The 19,383-nt window shown below is 39.9% G+C and overlaps 1 protein-coding gene across 4 annotated transcripts in view; it reads left to right on the forward strand.

Annotated features, from left to right (window-relative positions):
• STK3 (serine/threonine kinase 3) overlaps positions 1–19,383 on the forward strand; it is a 320,261-nt gene that overhangs the window by 98,111 nt on the left and 202,767 nt on the right. The gene's annotated exons all lie outside the window — the stretch shown is intronic.

Below are 19,383 nucleotides of genomic sequence, written 5' to 3' on the forward strand. Positions count from 1 at the left end.
GCACTACAATGGAAGTATAATTGGAATTGCACAGAAAAGATTTATTTCATGCTTGTAAATGAGGATTTAAGATAGCTCATCTTTTTTAGACTGATCCCTGAATGGGACCTCTGAAATATACTCCAATTGATGGTTGGCTTTCTCTGACTTTGATTAATCACTTTCAAAGTAAGCAGATGATTGGTGCAGTAATTGCATAATTATCCACAAGTGAGTTAACTTGAAACTTAAAGTACAATAATTGTAAAGGAAGTTTGATGTTGGTTAGCTTCACATGCTATGTATTTATGATTTGAATACTTGCAAGTGCTAATCTGAAATAAACCTGTACGACGATACTATTCATTTATTTGCAAGATTTATTTGCAATAGGGAAATGTTTGAGGTGGGAATATTATTTTCAAAGGCATATGAAGAGTAATGCTTAGAGGCCTAATTCAACCCAAACTGAAGTCAATAGAAGTCTTTCCAGTGACTTAATGGAAGTTGGATCAGGCCCTACATTTTTAGGTGTTGTCGAAGACAATTTGATGAAAATGTCTTTGTGGTTAAGTGCTGGAAAGTATTCAACATACCTAGCTCAGCATGCATTATTATTCCATACTCATGTGTTAGCTCCCTTTTCCCCAGAGAAATTTTAAAAACAGAACTTTGAATTATCTGAAAGAATTTAAACTGCCACATAGTCTGATTATTTGTGATGTGAGTAAAATAGCCATGTAGACCAAATTGCAAGGCATAACTGTTCTGCAACTTGAATATCTTAAAAAGGCCATACTTCAAGTAAGTAACTATCAGTAAATCATTGAATTCCATTTAAATTTGAATTTGTGAATATTGCAAAATATTTTATTCTTTGCTAATTAACAGAGATACTTATCTGAGAAACAAACCATTTCATCATCTGTGCATATGATCATATGGCAAGTTTATACAATTTATGTTAACTTGAACCAAGAGTTCAATAAAATATTCAGTAAGGTGTTTATGTATGGTTTTACATGGAGCTCTTTTAACTAAACATTCCACATTATCCTGCAGGATATTGTAAACTTCACCAGAGTTGAGCATCTGAAGCTAACAGCTATGTATATTTAGTACAGATACAGGTTGAACTTCTGAAATCTGGGATTCTCTGATGCTGGACCACGGATGTTGCCGAATCAGAGAGTCCCAGCGTCTGGGATTGGGGGCTGGCTAAAAATCTGGTGGCAATGTGGTTGGTGGCCAGCAGCCCTGGTTGATGTTGGAAGCTGCAGTTGGCTGGCTTGCTGGGGTGGGTCAGTGGCTGGGGAGCCTGGCTGGGGTCAGGAGTGAGCCCAGTGGCCAAGGATGGCAGCCAGGAATGGCGGCCAGAGGGGAACCTAGGATCAGGGGCCAGCTGGGGGTCATGGATCTCTCCTGTTCAGGCAAACTGAGCAGTCCCGAGAGTGCCAGATCAGCGAGGTCCAACCTGTACTTCTATTTCTTTTTATCGTTATTTCTTAGTTTCCAAGACTAATACAAAGTATGCAAGGTCAACTTCTATTCAGGGGCACGGGCAATCAGCTTTATTGAAGAAGGAATTTATGTTCTGCTTTTTAATTGGAGTGTGACCTTTCAAGATTTTTTTTATGACTAGCATCTTGTTAAAGCCAAGGAGAGCTCAGTAAATGATTGAAGTGTCTCTTGAAACATTGAATGGGACTTTCTTCTTCCAAATAAAGTACATTTTGAATTTTCAAACTTGATTTTTTTTTTTTGGTTGGTTAGTTGACTAACTTGGGTAAGTACGATAAAGACGTTTGGCTAGCGTAGGGACATATTTTTTACTTGGATTTTGGATTTTATTTGGATTTTGGTTAGAGGAACATAATTCAATTTTTAATCATGTGGGAGAAAACCACAGTCAGACTTAGGAGAAAAATGTTAAGCTTCCATTCTGCTACTCTCTCTAAGAACCTTTATATGTTTTCAGTTTGTCTGGATTGTTTATTTTTTAGAAATTGTAAAAATTATTTAGATTGGAAGGAAGCTAAAATTTGGGTATGAGGAATCTTAAAAGTCTGTGTATATCATTTTTTTTCTTTCTTGGTATTATATTGCTTGTTAATATACACTAAGTCATCTTTAAAGAGGAAGATGCATATTTAATGTAAGAAATATATTTAGAAGGAAGACTTGCCAATCAGTCTAAATCTGTTACAGTTAAAATTTGATGGTCTAAAGACAACTTATAATCCTTTTCTTGTTATAAAATGTTGTCAAATGTGTAGTAGTTTCAGTTAAAAAGTTTATGGAAACTTTGCTTTAAGGTGGTTTAAAATAGGACTAAATCTTTAATTTGAAATTGATGGCACCTGTTTTCATTTTGTTTCCCTGGAAACACCACTGGTACCAAAAATTGCTGGTAGACCACCCTAGAGAAGAACTAAATCATTCTGGCCTTTTCATTTTAGCCTTTTACTTTACTGACTAAATATTTAAACAGAGCCGTAACACATCTGTCAAAGTTTGTGAACTAACTCCAGTAAATGAGTTTGGGGTACACAGTTTGCAAATTTTCCCCGATTAAATGTTGTTTCTGTTGTTTGGTTAGTTGAAAATTTTATTAATATCATAGAAAAATGCATGAATATCACATGAGAAAAAATAAAAGCTGTGTTTTGAAAAAAAGTCCCATCTTCTGTCAAACAACATTAAAAGTTTGTATTTTTAGCCAATATGATCTGTTTTTAAAGTTATACAAATATAAGGTTGGTTCCAGATGTGAATAAGTTTTCATTATTGAGGTTGCCATGGGAAAGAAATAAAACCAACCCAAATGTTACCTCTACATTTTTGCACTTTTACCTTTCTGATAACGTCTATAAGTTTACATTGACTGTGAGCACTGGTGAAAGTGTTTGGAATTCCATGCACATCTTTAAGCATTATGGACCCACAGGGAAGTCTAAGAGTGGTGGTTGAAGAGGGCTGAAGTTGGAAACAGACAAAAGGCATAGTAGGTAGTGGTTGCCATTGTCTGTGTTCCTGAAAAGCCTTCCCCCCCCCCCACTAGATTTTCTTTAAAATACATTGCAAACCAAAATTCCAACCACTATACCATAGTCTTAATGATCACTTTGTTCATACAGAGTAGAATCATAGAATACTAGAACTGGAAGGGACCTCAAGAGATCATCAAGTCCAGTCCCCTGTCCCCATGGCAGGACCAAGCACTGCCTAGATCATCTCTGATGTCTGTCCAACCTGCTCTTAAATATCTCCAGTGATCGAGATTCTAAAACCTCCATAGGCACTTGTGTTGCTTGTACAACAAATTCATGCTAACAACTGAACTTCTGGCTCATGTTGGAGACCAAAGGAAAACTTGAGATACTGGGAAATTTCATATGCAGGCCTGCTGAGAGGGTGGCAACAGAGGTAATTTCCTAGGGATCCGGATGATTGAAAAGGGTTCAGGGGCCCTGACTGCTGCTGCAGAAGCTCTTCCTGCTCTGGGGAAAGTGAAACCATCTCTTGATTCAAAGATGTTTTTGTTGTGTCACATGCAGGTTCCTGGGGTAGGTTTACTCAGCCCCAGAATCTGCATGGGGCATATTGAAAGCATCTGAATCAAGAGACACTGCTGCTGTCACAGCAGGCAGGTAGGATCTGGATAAGGGAGGGGAGGTATGGTAGAGCTGCCCTAGGACTCCTGAGTAGGTGGGAGATGGACTGAGCCAGCTCTGGGCTCTTTTGATGGGGGGAGGCACTTCGGGCTTCTCTGAGCAAAGGAGAGGCTTGTAGCCCTGGATAAGGAGTGGGAAAGGGAGCCCATGGATTTCTGCCATGGGGCCCGGAATTGTTGTCAGTGGTCCTGCTTCATAAGTGTTATATCTATCTTCTTCCTCCTCTCCAGAAACCAGGAATTATGTTCTGAGAATGGGTAGGTACTCCTCACCAATATTCCCTCTAATTGTTTCCATCCATGTGTAGATTTTTTTCATCCACGTGAGGAATAATTTTTATATGCACTGAGGCATGTGTGAATGTGCACTATTTGTGAAAACAAACATACAAAAGCTAGCTGTGGGTGCTCTGCTAATCAACTGGGCAATACTTGAATCTCTCCTGAGTGGCTGTACAAGTGCTCAACTTACAGGGAATGCTGCTCCATAGTCCTAGAAAGTAATTTATGGGGTGGAGGGGGAGGGCGATTCTATGGTGGAGATTTATTCTGGAGAAGACTGAGGAGGGGACATAAGTTTTCAGTTTCATCAAGGGTTTTCAAGGCCAAGGAAGAAAAAGTGTTTTCATTAACATTTGAAGATAGGACAAGAAACAATGGGATGAAATTGCAGCAAGGATGATTTAGGTATGACATTAGGCAAAACATCCTAACTATCAGGACAGTTCAGCACTGCAATAGGGATGCTGTGGAATCTCTGTCATTGCAGCTTTTTGAGAGCTGGTCAGATGAATAACACTCAGGGATGGTTTAGATCAGTGGTGCGCAACCTGTTGCCCGAGGGTTGCAGGCAGCATATCAGGATTCTGTGTGTGGCAGCAACAAGTTGGTGACTCATGCTGGTCACTCTGGCAATTAGCTTAGCTCAGTGCTGGAGCACCCTCTTCCAGCCAGCGTATTTATTGCCTGCTGTTATCTGCTGTCCATTCTCCACTGCCATGTATCAGGATCTGCGTCCCTCCTGGACCCTACTTTCCCTCAGGGCACTGCCCTGCAACAGTGCCATTACATTCTGGGGTCCTCCCCCTCAGGGAATCTCCAGGCCCCTATACCCATTTTGTCTCAGTGATCCTATTGACAGTCATTATCTAGCTCCTTACTTTAGGGGAGGTAAGGGGATGTGAACCTGCTGCCTTAGCCTACCCTGGCTGCTTCCCTACATCCCTAATATACTTCAGGCCCCTGGTGCTCTTCCTTAGCCTGGGATTACTCCGGTGAAGCTCCCCTGGCTTTGCTGCCTTTCCCCAACACTGCTCTATCTGTGTTACCTACACTAGCAGGCAGCTAGGTCCCTCTGCCTCCAGAGCTGGAGTGAGAGTGGTCTCCTCTTCTACAGGAGCCCTTCTTATAAGAGCCTACGTAGGCCCTGATTGGCTGTCTCTAGGCCACCTCTGGCTCCTGGGATGGCCTTCTCCCAGGGCTGGTTTTAACCTTTTTTCCCCCCGAGCCAAGTGGCTACCCTGCTACAAGGGCCTGTGAGACATTTTGTTTACCATTGCCCATGTGTAGGCTTGCCAGATTCCACTGCTTTCCATCTGTGTAATTTTTTCTTACTAGCACTGCTAAAGTGACATGCACATAAAGCAAGGGCCCATTAAGTGATATTCACGCTGATTGCACACAACATTGGCTGTAGAGCTGTGAACTCCCTCTGCATCCAATCAGAACACTGCTACATTTCCATATGCACACCCCACAAATGCTTGGTATGCAAGTTCAGTTAGCAAAATGACCTAATTTCCTGGAGCCTATATTTCAGTCTTCTGTGATGGAGGACCACTCATGTGGCCCACTCACTAGCCTGGGTTGCCCATTGGTGGTCTAGATAGTACTTAGTGGTGGCTTGCGTGCAGGGGACTCGAGTAGAAGACATATTGGGGTCCATTCCAGTCCTACACCTCTATGATTCTATGATTATTAAAATGGAGATTCTGAGGTATTCCTCTGCTTTCCAGAATCCTATTGTTATACAGGTCTGGTGAATGTCATGGGTGTGCAGTTGCCTCTCTGCTATTTTGTTTCAGTTCTTCATGCACTGAGGTGTCACATTACTTGAGCTCAACACTATATTTTGAAAGCACCAAGAACACCCAAAGGTTCCAAGACGACTAACAGGGAATACTTGAAACTAGTAGTGCTTCAGCTAAGCAGGAAGGTATCTTCATGTGTGATATGTTCCTCTATCCACGTTCTTCTGGAGTTTCAAGTTCAATTCAGGGGGATGTATGAAGGCTTGAACTACTACATTTATTTTTCCACCAGATGATCAAGGAGTGTTCACACATCCATTCTTGATAGTCTCTGTAGAGTCAAGCTGAGCAAAACAACTGATCATCAGTATAAACTATCTATCTATATATATCTGGAAAGATGAACATTTAATTTGTTTAAACTGAGAGCTTAGAATAAGCACAGTACCTTAAAAACTGTCAATGTATTTGCATTCACAACATTGAAAGACTATTTAGTTTAGTGGGCCAGTTACCATGGAATCTTATAATGATCACATAATACTTTGCCTACTCCTGAGCTAGACAGAAGTTGTATTTCTAGGTCAATATAGGGAGGCTAAATCTGATAAAATAGTTAATAATTCAATATAAATTTATTTTTATGCCATGGTCTTTCTGATAACTTTTAATAATTTTTGCTTACTTTTTTTAACCTTGTTACACATTGCATTTTTTCTATTTCTGTATCCTGGTTGGTAGGCCGATAATAGTGTCAGACTTAATTTTAGATAAAATTTATCTTTTTATGTGTTCTATTTTTTTGGAGAGTGTTTTATTTAAAAAATGTGTATTGATATAAAATAAAGAAGAGAGTGTCTAGTGTGACTGCCTTCTGCACATGCTAGTTGCTGTTCCAGGGAGATTAAGAAAGTAGAGCCCTCCACAGATACGGCTTAATATCTGCAGATATAAATCCATATCTACAGAATTGTAGGGCTCTTCTGGTAACCACAGCAGCAAAAGTAGCAGAATGTGGAGTTTCTCCTCCCAAGTGCCTGTGCCCCACCCCATCAGCTCCTCCACTGTGGCTGTACCACTCCCAGCCCTGCCCCCATTGCTTCACACAGCTGCCTACATCTCCTGACCAGGAGCATGCCGGTGAGCCCATATGCCTCAGAGCCAAGTGGGTGGGGTTGGTGATGATACAGCTGGCTGGGACACTGGCTTCTGGGAGTGGCATCCCAAGTTCTGCTCCTTTCCCTGCTGTGGTTCCAAGTAAGGATGTTAAAATGCGGTTGATTGACTAGTTGGAATTTCCGTCAACTAGTCAATAGGCACTTCAACATTCCTCCTTTGAAATCTACAAGAGCCCCCCTGGGAAGTTCCGCTGACTGCGGGCTACACGCAGCGTGTCTGCTTTGAAATGCATAAGCGTCCCCAGCATTTCAAAGCAATGGAGCCCGGGGTTGGCAGGGGACTCCATGTTACACTCCATGCTACGGAGTCCCCAGCTGACCCCAGGTTCTCCAGCACTTCCCTGGAACCCGGGGTCAGCTCCCCGGGGGGGAGGGAGGTTGCGTGTTGTCGTTTGGATTAACTGATAAATTTAGGTTACTGGTTAATTGTTTCAACAGCTATACACTAACATCCCTACTCTCGATCATGTTACCTGTTAGATTTAATGAGTAGGCAGACCTAGACTGGGTCTACACTTGGATTGAAAAACCTAAATAAGAAGCGATGTGGTGTACTTTGAGAAGTTAAGAAAAAAAAAGATTTTTTGACTGACGCTCCACAGCCTTCCTCCCTCAATCCTTCCTCCCACAAATTAGGAGAGATTAATCTCATATTGTGGTCTAACTTCAACTGTTGTAATTTCATTTTGTATTTCTGAATCCCCCTTATAATTTAAATTAGATAATGTATTCTTCATGTCCTTTACTAAGCCATTGTATGCCTGTTTAATCTGCTGTTGTGTGGTTGCTGATTTGCCCCTCTTAAATGGCTGTATTTTTATGTCTAATGAAATATCCCCGTGTGTAGTGTGTGTATATCAGTTAGGTTTAAACAAGTATTTTTAGATTCTTCAAGGTGGATAATGCTATTTAAGTAAAAAATATCAACAAGAAAGGCTTCTCATCATTTTTTTTTTTAAATCTTTGGGTTTTGTACTTGATTTATTAAAATCCATTTAGGTCCCAGCTGAGTGTACTCATTGTTAGGAAAATGTGAACAAATTTAATTTGTTGTATGTATTAGGGGGTCACTGGGAAGTAATTTTTGGTGGCCTTCATAAGTCGCAACATAAAAGTTTAATGCAATACAAATATTTAAAAGAAAAAAAATTTGGACTAACATTATGTTCTACCTCTTTTTCTTTGTTTCACTTATTTCCTTTTCTCATTTCTTCTTTGTAAAGATTCAACATGGCAGAACAAGTACAGATCCATACTTTTTAATCTAATTGTTTTAACTGTATTTCTGGCTTTAGAGTAAGATTGATTAGGGCAGGAGTGGCCAACCCGCGGCTCACAAGCCGCATGTGGCTCTTCCCCCCCCTCCCCCTTAAAGTGTGGCTTGTGAAGCTGCCCCATGCCCCTAGGAATGGCCCCCGGCTCCCTGGGGCAGTGGAGCTATCCAGTGCGGAGATTCAAAATGGCATCACCAAGATGGCAGCGGTTGACAGGTGCCTGATGTGGCCAAAAAACCTTGTCTTTTAAAGGGGCAGCATCCTTTTTTTTTTTTTTTTTTTTTTTTTTTTTTGGCTCAACAAAAATTGCTCAAAAAAAAATTTCTGGTGCAGCTCCTCACATTTCTCCGCCACTGTTTCAGCTATCTTCGTTTAATGGGTTGGCCACCCCTGGTTTATTTTGTGATCCTAATTAGTTTTCACACTGCTACTATATTTAACATGCTTCTTTCCTGAGAGTTCAGTCTATTGTTCCCTTTTAAACTGATGGTACTGGTTGTCCAGTTGTGTCAGAGGGGAACATATTTGTAATTAGCTATTTCAAGGTGTGAACTGGGTAAATGATTATTTATTTGTATACTCATTACATTTTAGTGCTTTGTTAATTGCATTTGAAACCTAGTTTTGCAAGTGGCTATTGTCTTAATGCTATTTAGTGATTTGTAATTTACTACTACAAAGGAATGATATTTCTGCTGCTCCTAAGTTTAGCTCTTTTTATATAGTTTATCTCAGAATCTTTTGAGCTATTTTTGATGTTGAGCTAGGCTTCCTGGACTTACCCTTGATCTGGTTCAGTACCATATATGTTTAAAAGTTGTCATGATCATCTGACTTGTACTATGGACATTCATCATTTTGTAAAGCACTCTTTACTGTAGGGCTTCCGAGTGCTTTATTCTGGAGCACACTTTTTCCACTGCTTCTTAATATTAACAGTATATCAAAAGTTCTTTTATCCAGGATGCTGAGAGAATAGGGGGTTCTGGTAAATTTGAAAATGCTGGTTAACTAAGAAGGAGGGGTTTGGAGTGCAGGGAGCGATGTGGGGCAAGGGGGGGGGGGGTCCGGGAGGTAGTTGCAGCTTTGGGTGCCCAATTGGGGGCCACTTAACTCTAGTGGCCACCATAGGCAGCTCTCTGTACCTTTGCTGCTCCTCATGAAGGTGTGGCCAGATGACTTTGCTACAATCAGGTATGCTGCCTATGTCTGCAGGTGCAGCCCCTCACAGCTCCCATTGGCCACAATTCCTGGCCAATGGGTTGGGAGCTGCAGAGTCATTACTCAAGAAAGGAGGAAGGAAGCAGCATGCCTGAGTAGCCTCCTGGCCATACCTCTGCCCCCAACAGCAGGAAAGGGGAGCCACTTGCAGGGGCTGCTGGAGTGATTGCCCCCCTTTGGTACCTTGAGTTCCTCCCACACCCCAACTCCTACCTTAAGCCCTTTCTTGGACCCAAACTCCCTCCTGTAGTGCACTCCACTGCCCCTCCAATACCCCAGTCCTATGCTAGCTTTGCACTAGCCACATTACAAACTGGACTTCCTGTGCAGATCAGAAATGCCAGTTTATTGAGCTTGCCAGTTGAAGTGCCAGAAGAAAGGGCTTTTATTGTAATTGTTGCCTTTATTAGTTATATCCAGAAAATAAAAAGGGGTTATCTCTGTCTTATTTTGCATGAAATTAACCCTTGGTGTTAGAACTTTAAACTTAGTCAGTTATGGATGGCATTATTTAAATTATTATACCACACTTCTCTGTAACTAAATTGAGACTCTCTTAGGAAGCTTATTTATTTCTTTTGACTTGTAAAATTGCACTGTTCCAAAGCTCTCTGATTGTATGATACTTAAAATAATATATTTCATCCTTCAAAAATTGACTGAATGCCAAACAAAGATTCTAACTCCAAGGTCTGCTCCATGAAAGCTCATCACCTAATAAACTATCGTGCTAGTCTTTAAAGTGCTACATATTTTTCCTTTTGTATTCTCTTAGGCAGTAGCCTGTGTAAAAGGGGAAATATAAATGAGTCTCTTGAAGGTTATTAATTTTAGGCGGTAGTAGACAAGTGGCGGAAATAAGATTTAAGGTTGAAGGAACCACACTGAAAATATCACACTACCTATTTCTACACATTTAACTCTGGGAGCCATAGCTGATTTTAGTTGCTGCAGTGTTCCACGAGTAGAGGGTTCATCTTGGAAACCTTCCTCATTGCCTTTCCATGTTGAGAGCTCTAACACTTCCTTCTTATCCTCCCTTGTCAAGCTTTGTATCCCTGGTCCTCTTTGCCGGTTTTCCTACCCTAATTTGCCCATCTGTAAGTCTCTTGCACAGCCACATAAGAACGGCCGTACTGGGTCAGACCAAAGGTCCATCTAGCCCAGTATCCTGTCTACCGACAGTGGCCAGCACCAGGTGCCCCAGAGAGGGTGGACCGAAGACAATGATCAAGCGATTTGTCTCCTGCCATCCCCCTCCAGCCTCTGACAGACAGAGGCCAAGGACACCGTTTATCCCCTGGCTAATAGCCTTTTATGGACCTAACCTCCATGAAATTATCTAGCTTCTCTTTAATCTCTATTATAGTCCTAGCCTTCACAGCCTCCTCTGGCAAGGAGTTCCACGGGTTGACTACACGCTGTGTGAAGAAGAACTTTCTTTTATTAGTTTTATACCTGCTCCCCATTAATTTCATTTGGTGTCCTCTAGTTCTTCTATTTAGGGAACTAATAAATAACTTTTTTTATCAGCCCTCTCCACACCACTCATGATTTTATATACCTCTATCATATCCCCCCTCAGTCTCCTCTTTTCTAAACTGAAAAGTCCCAGTCGCTTTAACCTCTCCTCATATGGGACCCATTCCAAACCCCTAATCATTTTAGTTGCCCTTTTCTGAACCCTTTCCAAGGCCAAAATATCTTTTTTGAGGTGAGGAGACCACATCTGTACACAGTATTCAAGGTGTGGGCGTACCATAGTTTTATAGAGGGGCAGTAAGATATTCTGGGATATTTTCTATCTCTTTCCTAATAATTCCTAGCATCCTATTTGCCTTTTTGACCGCCGCTGCACACTGTGTGGAAGTTTTCAGAGAACTGTCCACGATAACTCCAAGATCTCTTTCCTGATTTGTTGTAGCCAAATTTGCCTCCATCATACTGTACGTATAGTTGGGGTTATTTTTCCTGATGTGCATTACTTTACACTTACCCACATTAAATTTCATTTGCCATTTTGTTGCCCAATCACTCAGTTTGGTGAGATCTTCTTGGAGTCCCTCACAGTCTGCTTCTGTCTTGACTAGCCTAAACAGTTTTGTATCATCTGCAAACTTTACTACCTCACTGCTTACCCCTTTCTCCAGATCATTTATGAATAAGTTGAAAAGGATTGGTCCCAGGACTGACCCTTGGGGGGGACACCACTAGTTACCCCTCTCCAATCTGAAAATTTACCATTTATTCCTACCCTTTGTTTCCTGTCTTTTAACCAGTTCTCAATCCAAGAAAGGAGCTTCCCTCTTATCCCATGGCCATGTAATTTACACAAGAGCCTTTGGTGAGGGACCTTGTCAAAGGCTTTCTGAAAATCCAAGTATACTATATCTACTGGATCCCCTTTGTCCGCATGTTTGTTAACCCCTTCAAAGAACTCTAACAGATTAGTAAGACAGGATTTCTCTTTACAGAAACCATGTTGACTTTTGTCCAACAAATTATGTTCTTCTACATGCTTCACAATTTTATTCTTTACTATTGTTTCGACTAATTTGCCTGGTACTGAAGTTAGACTTACCGGTCTGTAATTGCCAGGATCGCCTCTAGAGCCCTTTTTAAATACTGCACATCCATGCTTTCTCTATGCCAGGCATGTCCAAAGTCCGGCCCGCGGGCCAATTGCGGCCCGTGTTCCGGTTTAATACGGCCCCACAGGTAATTTGGCAATATCTATCTTTTATGGCCCCCAACGAATCCATATGTATTGAGATGAATACATTGTAAAATCTCAGTTAATGTCAGTTGGTCTAAATCAGTTATAAATATATTTGGACACAACATGTATACTTAGTGTTATGTTCCTGTTCATATTTTTTGAACTTAAAAGTTGACAGACAACCTTTATTACCAATAATATGTAATGTACTTTACAATGTTCCTGACATATATTTCAGCTTCCTGGATTTTTTTTTTCATCTGGCCTTCAGATATGAAAGGCAGAGTGATTTAACACCTGTTTAGATTTGTCATCCATGTGACGAAATGAAAAGTATGCCGTTTGCAATAAACTTTGCATAAAATAGTTAATTTGCATTTAATTTTAATGGTTCAAAGAATGTCAGGCAAAATGGTCGGCCCTCACGCATGTTCACTTCATCAAATCTGGCCCTCTTTGAAAAAAGTTTGAACACCCCTGCTCTATGCAGTCCCCATAGATAGTTTGATGTTCTTGTAATTCATCCTCAGGAGCTCTACCTATGTTAGGTACTTTTTTAAAACCCAGTTTCTTACTGCCTGTAATGAGTCTCATTGGTTGTATAAAACCAGTGTATTATGCTCCCGTTCCTAACTTCTGTTTACTTGTTCTGTAGCTGTGAGCTCCTCAGGGCAGGTACTGCCCTTTCTTTCATGTCTGGAAAGTAAATGCTTAGTAAATTGTGGGCATTACTCTGAACAGCCAGGACTGAAATATTCAGCTTATGGGTCAACAACACCTGAGTTTTACTGAGAAAGAAATGAGAAGCCAGTATAAATCATATATTCCTTGTTGGAAATACTGCTAAAATAAGCATGTAGTAGCATGTGAGCTAGCTGAAATTTCAGACATAGCTCCATACAGATCACATTGGAGCTCAATCTAGTCTTGAACTGAAAAAGATGTACGTATATTGTTTTGTGTTGCTTTGGATACATACAGGTGCTCATGATTTATCTTTTGCTAACTAGAGCCCTGTGCATTTGTATTCACATCTCTGTCTGAAAAATGAGCCATGGGCATCTGCATATATAAAGCAGATATCCTCAGATTTGCAAGGTTCTAGATATAAAATTTTGTATCTGCACCTGTGTCCACCGAAATGAGTCACGGATATCCATATCCATGGATGTGGGTACGCAGGGATATAAAGCAGATATCTGTGGAATTGCAGGACTCTACTGATAACTGCAGTTCACTTGCAAATGCAGGAAAAAAAGAGAGAACTGCTTTTATAAAAACTTTAAAAATGTTTGTCTGTTTCTTCTTTGGTTCCAGTATATGTGGGAGGATCATTGGTGTGTTTGAATTTGAAGATTTCTTGCCAGAAAATAACTTATCAGAACTGAAATTCCTAGTTATCCTGTTAGAAATGATTTATTTCAAAACCATTTTTTATGTTTCTTGGTTTCATAAGCCATGACTTTAGTAAACTTTAGTCATGACTAGACTTTAGTAAGGTGTTTGATATGGTCTCACATGATCTTCTTATCAGTAAACTAGGCAAACAACTTAGATGGGGCTACTATAAGGTGGCTGCATAACTGGCTGGATAACTGTTCTCAGAAAGTAGTTAATGGTTCACAATCATGCTGGAAGGGCATAACAAGTAAGGTTCTGCAGGGGTCTGTTTTGGGACTGGTTCTGTGCAATATGTTCATCAACAATTAAGATATTGGGATAGAAAGTATGCTTATTAAGTTTGTAGATGATACCAAGCTGGAAGGGATTGCAAGTGCTTTGGAGGATGAGTCATAATTCAGAATGATCTGGAGAAATGGTCTGAGGTAAATAAAAGGAAGTTTAATAAGGACAAATGCAAAGTACTGCACTTAGGAAGGAACAATCAGTTTCATCACACACATGGAATGGGAAGCGACTGTCTAGGAAGGAGTACTACACAAAGGGATTTAGGGGTCATAGAACCACAAGATAAACATAAGTCAACAGTGTGACACCATTGCAAAAAAAGCAAACAGTATTCTAGGATGCATTAAAGGAGTGTTGTGAGCAAGACCTGAAAAGTCATTCTTCTGTTCTACTCAGTGCTGATTAGGCCTCAGTTGGAGTATTGTGTCCAGTTCTGGTCACCGCATTTCAAGAAAGATGTGAAGAAATTGGAGAATGACCAGAGAAGATCAACAAGAACGATTAAAGGTCTAGAGAACATGAGCTATAAAGAAAGACTTAAAGAACTGGGCTTTTTTAGTTTGGGAAGGAGAAGACTGAGCGGGGACATAATAGCGGTTTTCCAGTATCTAAAAGGGTGTCACAAAGAGGAGGGTGAAAAATTGTTCTCCTTGGCCTGTGAGGATAGGACGAGAAGCAATGGGCTTAAACTGCATCAAGGGAGGTTTAGGTTGGACATTATGAAAAACTTCCTAATTGCTAGGGTGGTTAAATACTGGAATAAATTGCCTAGGGAGGTTGTGGAATCTCCATCTGGAGATATTTAAGAGCAGGTTAGATAGACATGTATCAGGGATGGTCTAGATCAGTGTTTCTCAATCAGTGGCACCAAGTACCTTTAGGGGTACTTGAGAGAAATCTGGGGGCTACGTCAATACAACTGAAATTTGGAGAAAACTGAATTTTTGTTTTAAGTTTTACATCGTTTTATTATTTTTGTACTTTTTACACCCAAAAATTTCATTGCCCGCCCGGCTATGATTATACGATTAAGTTGTTTAAACAAATGTGTTGCAATGATAGAAAAAAATTGTGTTTCTGAAAACTGTAGGTACTGGGGGTACTTACATTTTTTTTAAAGGGGTAATTTTTATATATATATATATATATATGTTGAGAAATACTGATCTAGATGGCGCTTGGTCTGCCATGAGGGCAGGGGACTGGACTCGATGACCTCTCGAAGTCCTTTCCAGTGCTAGTGTTCCATGATTCTATGACTTTCTTCTGAAAAATGCAGTAGTTGGGACAATAACAAAAACTCAGTTATTAATGTTAATCCCATTATTATGGGTGTTGTCTGGATTCTGGTTATATAGCAGATTTATATTGCAATCTTTTTGAATATACATCAAATGTTTTTCTCGTTATTTAGATTTGTTTGTTCTATGTATCCATGACCTTTTATTGTGTCTTAAAGAAGACAAAAGGTGTCCAATTGTTTTTGTTGCTATGGGCCCTCATTTTTATTTATAGAACTACTTGAATCTTCATATTAAGATATCATCATTTTCTTAAGGTTTTAAGGCTTAAATGGAAATGTAGTTTCCCAGTGAGAATCAGATTTTTCTAAACAAATAAAGATTATCAATAAGAATAATTTGGTGTGCAGAGTAATATGTTGATTTCCTATGCCTTTGCATTTCAGTCAGTGATGTTTTAAATTATGACACTCAGTGCTTTGCCTTAAGGCTTACGATTCTGTAACTTATTTCAGATGCATCAACTAGGCATTACTTAATTTGTTATGAAAGTGAAAGAAAAGTTGTTCAATAATTTTAACTAAATTGTGCTGCTAACATCTGTTTCTGATGAATTTTTGGTAATATGATAAAAATTTGAAAGAACTGTGTGATTACTAGGTTCAAATAACCTTTCCAATGATAGTCAAGCAAAGATGGCTTTTCTTTCTTTAGAGGGTCATTTATATGTATGAGGTGTTATTAAGTCCAAATGGTAGAGAAATATAATGCTAGGAGACATGCTGAAGTTTATACAGCTTTCTTCAGACAATGATGCCAATGGATTAATTGGCAAAATTGTAGAATAAATTTAGTTTTTCATCTGCTTCCTGAATTTAGCATTATAATTATTTTATAATTTCACTGAGGAGAGAGACATTTAAAGTGGAGTCTCTCTCATTTTGGTAAATATGCATTGTACATATGAAAGACTTCCAAAATGTGCTTAAGCTATTTTTTTTTGTAAATCATAGTGATTGCTTAGCCATATTTACAATATGTATAAACAGGAATAATATTTATCTTGTACAATTAATTGTACGTGATTTTACTAAATATATCACGGGAAAGGAGTATGGAATAATTAATGTAAGAGTTTTAGGGACTGGGTTCAGATCTGTAAATGTCTTTAGCTGTCTAAAGATGTAAGTGCTTAGTGGGATTTGGTTTCAGTGGCTTTTAAATGCACAGACATTTTTAAAAATCCCACTAAGTGGCAAGCCGTATCTTTAGGCCACAGATTTAATTAAACTCATGTAAAAATTATTTAAATTAGGCTTATTTTGATGTAGCATAATTCTGTGAGGAACACACTTCAAATCAACCACATTTAAAGTGAAATAAGTGTCCACAGTGGAATTTTGCATAAGTTAATGACATTGCTTTAATGAAACTAGTGAAAGTGTATGTAGACAAAGTTTAAGATGTTTTCGAATAATCTGTAATACTGTAACTTCATTTTTTGTGTAATATTGATCATCAAAACCTTTCACATTGGTAAACTCTTGTATAAATTGAATTTGGATGTTCACAGTGCCCCTATTTTGTATGAATTTCTTAAAAACTAATATATGGTTATCTGTGAGGCTGTTGCAGAAAAGCCCCTTACGTTATTACTAATACCATTTCACAGAATGCTAAGGAAGTCCATCAGAAGTTGCAAAATCAACATAAATCATGTTATCTGGCTGTTGTGAAACTAAGGCTGTGTCTAAACTACATCCCTTTTTCGATAAAGGGATGTAGATTAGGCACATCAATATTGCAAAGGAAGCCGGGATTTAAATATCCCGCGCTTCATTTGCAATATCGACATGCCTAATCTACATCCCTTTATCGAAAAAGGGATATAGTTTAGACACAGCCTAAGAAATATTTCCATGACTTGACCTTTAAATATATTCAAAAAGTTCTGAAACAGGTACAGGAAATTCTTACTATTACTTCTTGTTGAATATGTATGCCGTCCTATTTCAGGCCTGCTCAAAACCCTTATACTGTATGTATTCAGTAATCTTGTGCTTTATATTCTTGGCAAAAAAAAAAAATCTGCTAATCCCTAATTTTTCACAATAGGAAAGACTGTTCCCATCTCAGTGTAGATTTTTAAAAGCTCTTACCTTTAGATAGCTTCTTTCCCATGTAGCTATTTGCAGATTGTGATCAAGTCACCTCTTAACCTTCTGTTGAACATATTAAACCGAATATATTAAACTTCTTTAGTCTTTTACTGTAAAAACAGTTTTCTAGATCTAGAATCATACTCTTAACTCTTTTCTGAATCCTTTTCAATTTTCATGTTCATTTTAAAGTGTTTACATTAGAACTGGATTCCATTTCCCATTAATTCCATCATTAATGCCATGTGCACTGGTAATATAACCTGCATGGTTCTATTTTATCATTCCTCATTTAAAGCAGTGATTCCCAACCTTTTTTATAACATGGACTGGCAAAGCCCTTCACAAATTTTTGGCGGACCAGTAACATTTTATTTGCATTTTTATTATGCAAATAATGAATATGAAAATATGCAAATAAAATGATATTGGTCTGCCAAAGTATGTACTCCAGTCCCGGCCCCCAAAGCCGCCACAAACAGCTGGCTTTGGCTGTGGCAACCACCTGCCATGTGGCTGCTGCCAGAGCTGAAGCTGGCTGCTGTGCAGTGGCTCAGGGGCTAGGGTATACCTCAACTCCAGCTCTCACAGCTGCTGCAAGCAGCTGGCTTCAGCAGTGGCAGTTGCCAGCCATATGCCCTGGAAGAGGTGGCATGGGCGTGGCCTTGCATTGTGCTGTGGCCCAGCAGCCAGCTGTTCACAGCCCAGCACTGGTTCCCAGACCAGCTACTGGAAACTACTGATTTAAACAACCAAGGCTACGTCTAGACTGGCATGATTTTCCACAAATGCTTTTAATGGAAAAGTTTTCCATTAAAAGCATTTGCGGAAAAGAGTGTCTAGATTGGCATGGACGCTTTTCCGCAAAAGCACTTTTTGCGGAAAAGCGTCCGTGCCAATACAGATGCGCTTTTCTGCAAAAAAGCCCCGATCGCCATTTTCGCAATCGGGGCTTTTTTGTGCAAAACAAATCTGAGCTGTCTACACTGGCCCTTTTGTGCAATGGCTTTGCGTAAAAGGACTTTTGCCCGAACGGGAGCAGCATAATATTTCCTCAAGAAGCACTGATTTCAGACAGTAGGAAGTCAGTGTTCTTGTGGAAATTCAAGTGGCCAGTGTAGACAGCTGGCAAGTTTTTCTGCAAAAGCAGATGCTTTTGCGGGAAAAACTTGCCAGTCTAGACACAGCCCCAAGGGTAATGTTAATTGTGTTACCAGCCACATTGCACTAGTAGTTCATCATTAGTTTCCCATTGGTAAGTCCCTTTCTATGTCATTGCTTTCCAAACTATAGTCCTCCATTCTCTATGTGTGATCTACATATTTCTTCTAGATGCATGATTTTTCATTTGACAGTATTAAAATGTTTGTTTGAATGAACTTGCAGCTGAGGCCTGTCTTGACATGAGCAATTAACACATGGAGGGAGGCCTTGTTTTTCAGAAGATAGAATTAGGGAAGGAATAAATCATCAGATCGAAAACAGAATGTTTGTGCTAAATAAGATAAGTAAATAGGTCAGTAGGCTAAGACGACAGAATGTCTGAGCCAACTATAATAAGCGGTATAACGTGCAGGGAACTATTTATTAGGAACTAGATTACAAGGGAATTTGGGTATGTAGAGATGTGGTAATGAGGAAGGTGAACCAGGGTCAGTGTGGACAGTGTGTGCGGCACGGGGAATGGTTCGTACAAAGTAACAAACCAATCAAAAATATGTGATAGCAATATATAGTAAATGCAGACAGATGTTTTTGATCAACTCAGCATAGCACTGCTGTATGCTTGTAAGCAGCTTGGCTTCCCGGAGTGGTTTCCCCTCCTCCGTGTCAGTGGGTGGCCACTCCGCCCCACTGCACTGTCCCTTTAACGCCGTGGTCACCAACCAGTAGATCGCCATCTACCAGTAGATCTCAGGGGCTCTAAGAGTAGCTCTTGAGCCCTCACTGAACTGCGCACCTGCGCAGTTCATTTACATTATATTTCCTCATGTAATGTAGGCGGGGCTTCAAGGAAGGGGCGGGGCAGTAGATCTTCGCCTGTTCTGAGACTTAAAAAGTGATCTTGGGTGTAAAAAGGTTGGAGACCACTGCTTTAAGGTAAGCCTCCACATCACAAGTCTGTGCCCGACCTTCCTTCAGGTGGGTGGCACACAACAAAGTCTGCAGGTATAGACAGTCCCAGCCCTGGTTCAGGGTGAGCAGAAAGTCCCCAGAAGC

This window comes from Pelodiscus sinensis, chromosome 2, assembly GCF_052426305.1.
Source record: "Pelodiscus sinensis isolate ZL-2025 chromosome 2, ASM5242630v1, whole genome shotgun sequence".
NCBI lineage: Eukaryota > Metazoa > Chordata > Testudines > Trionychidae > Pelodiscus > Pelodiscus sinensis.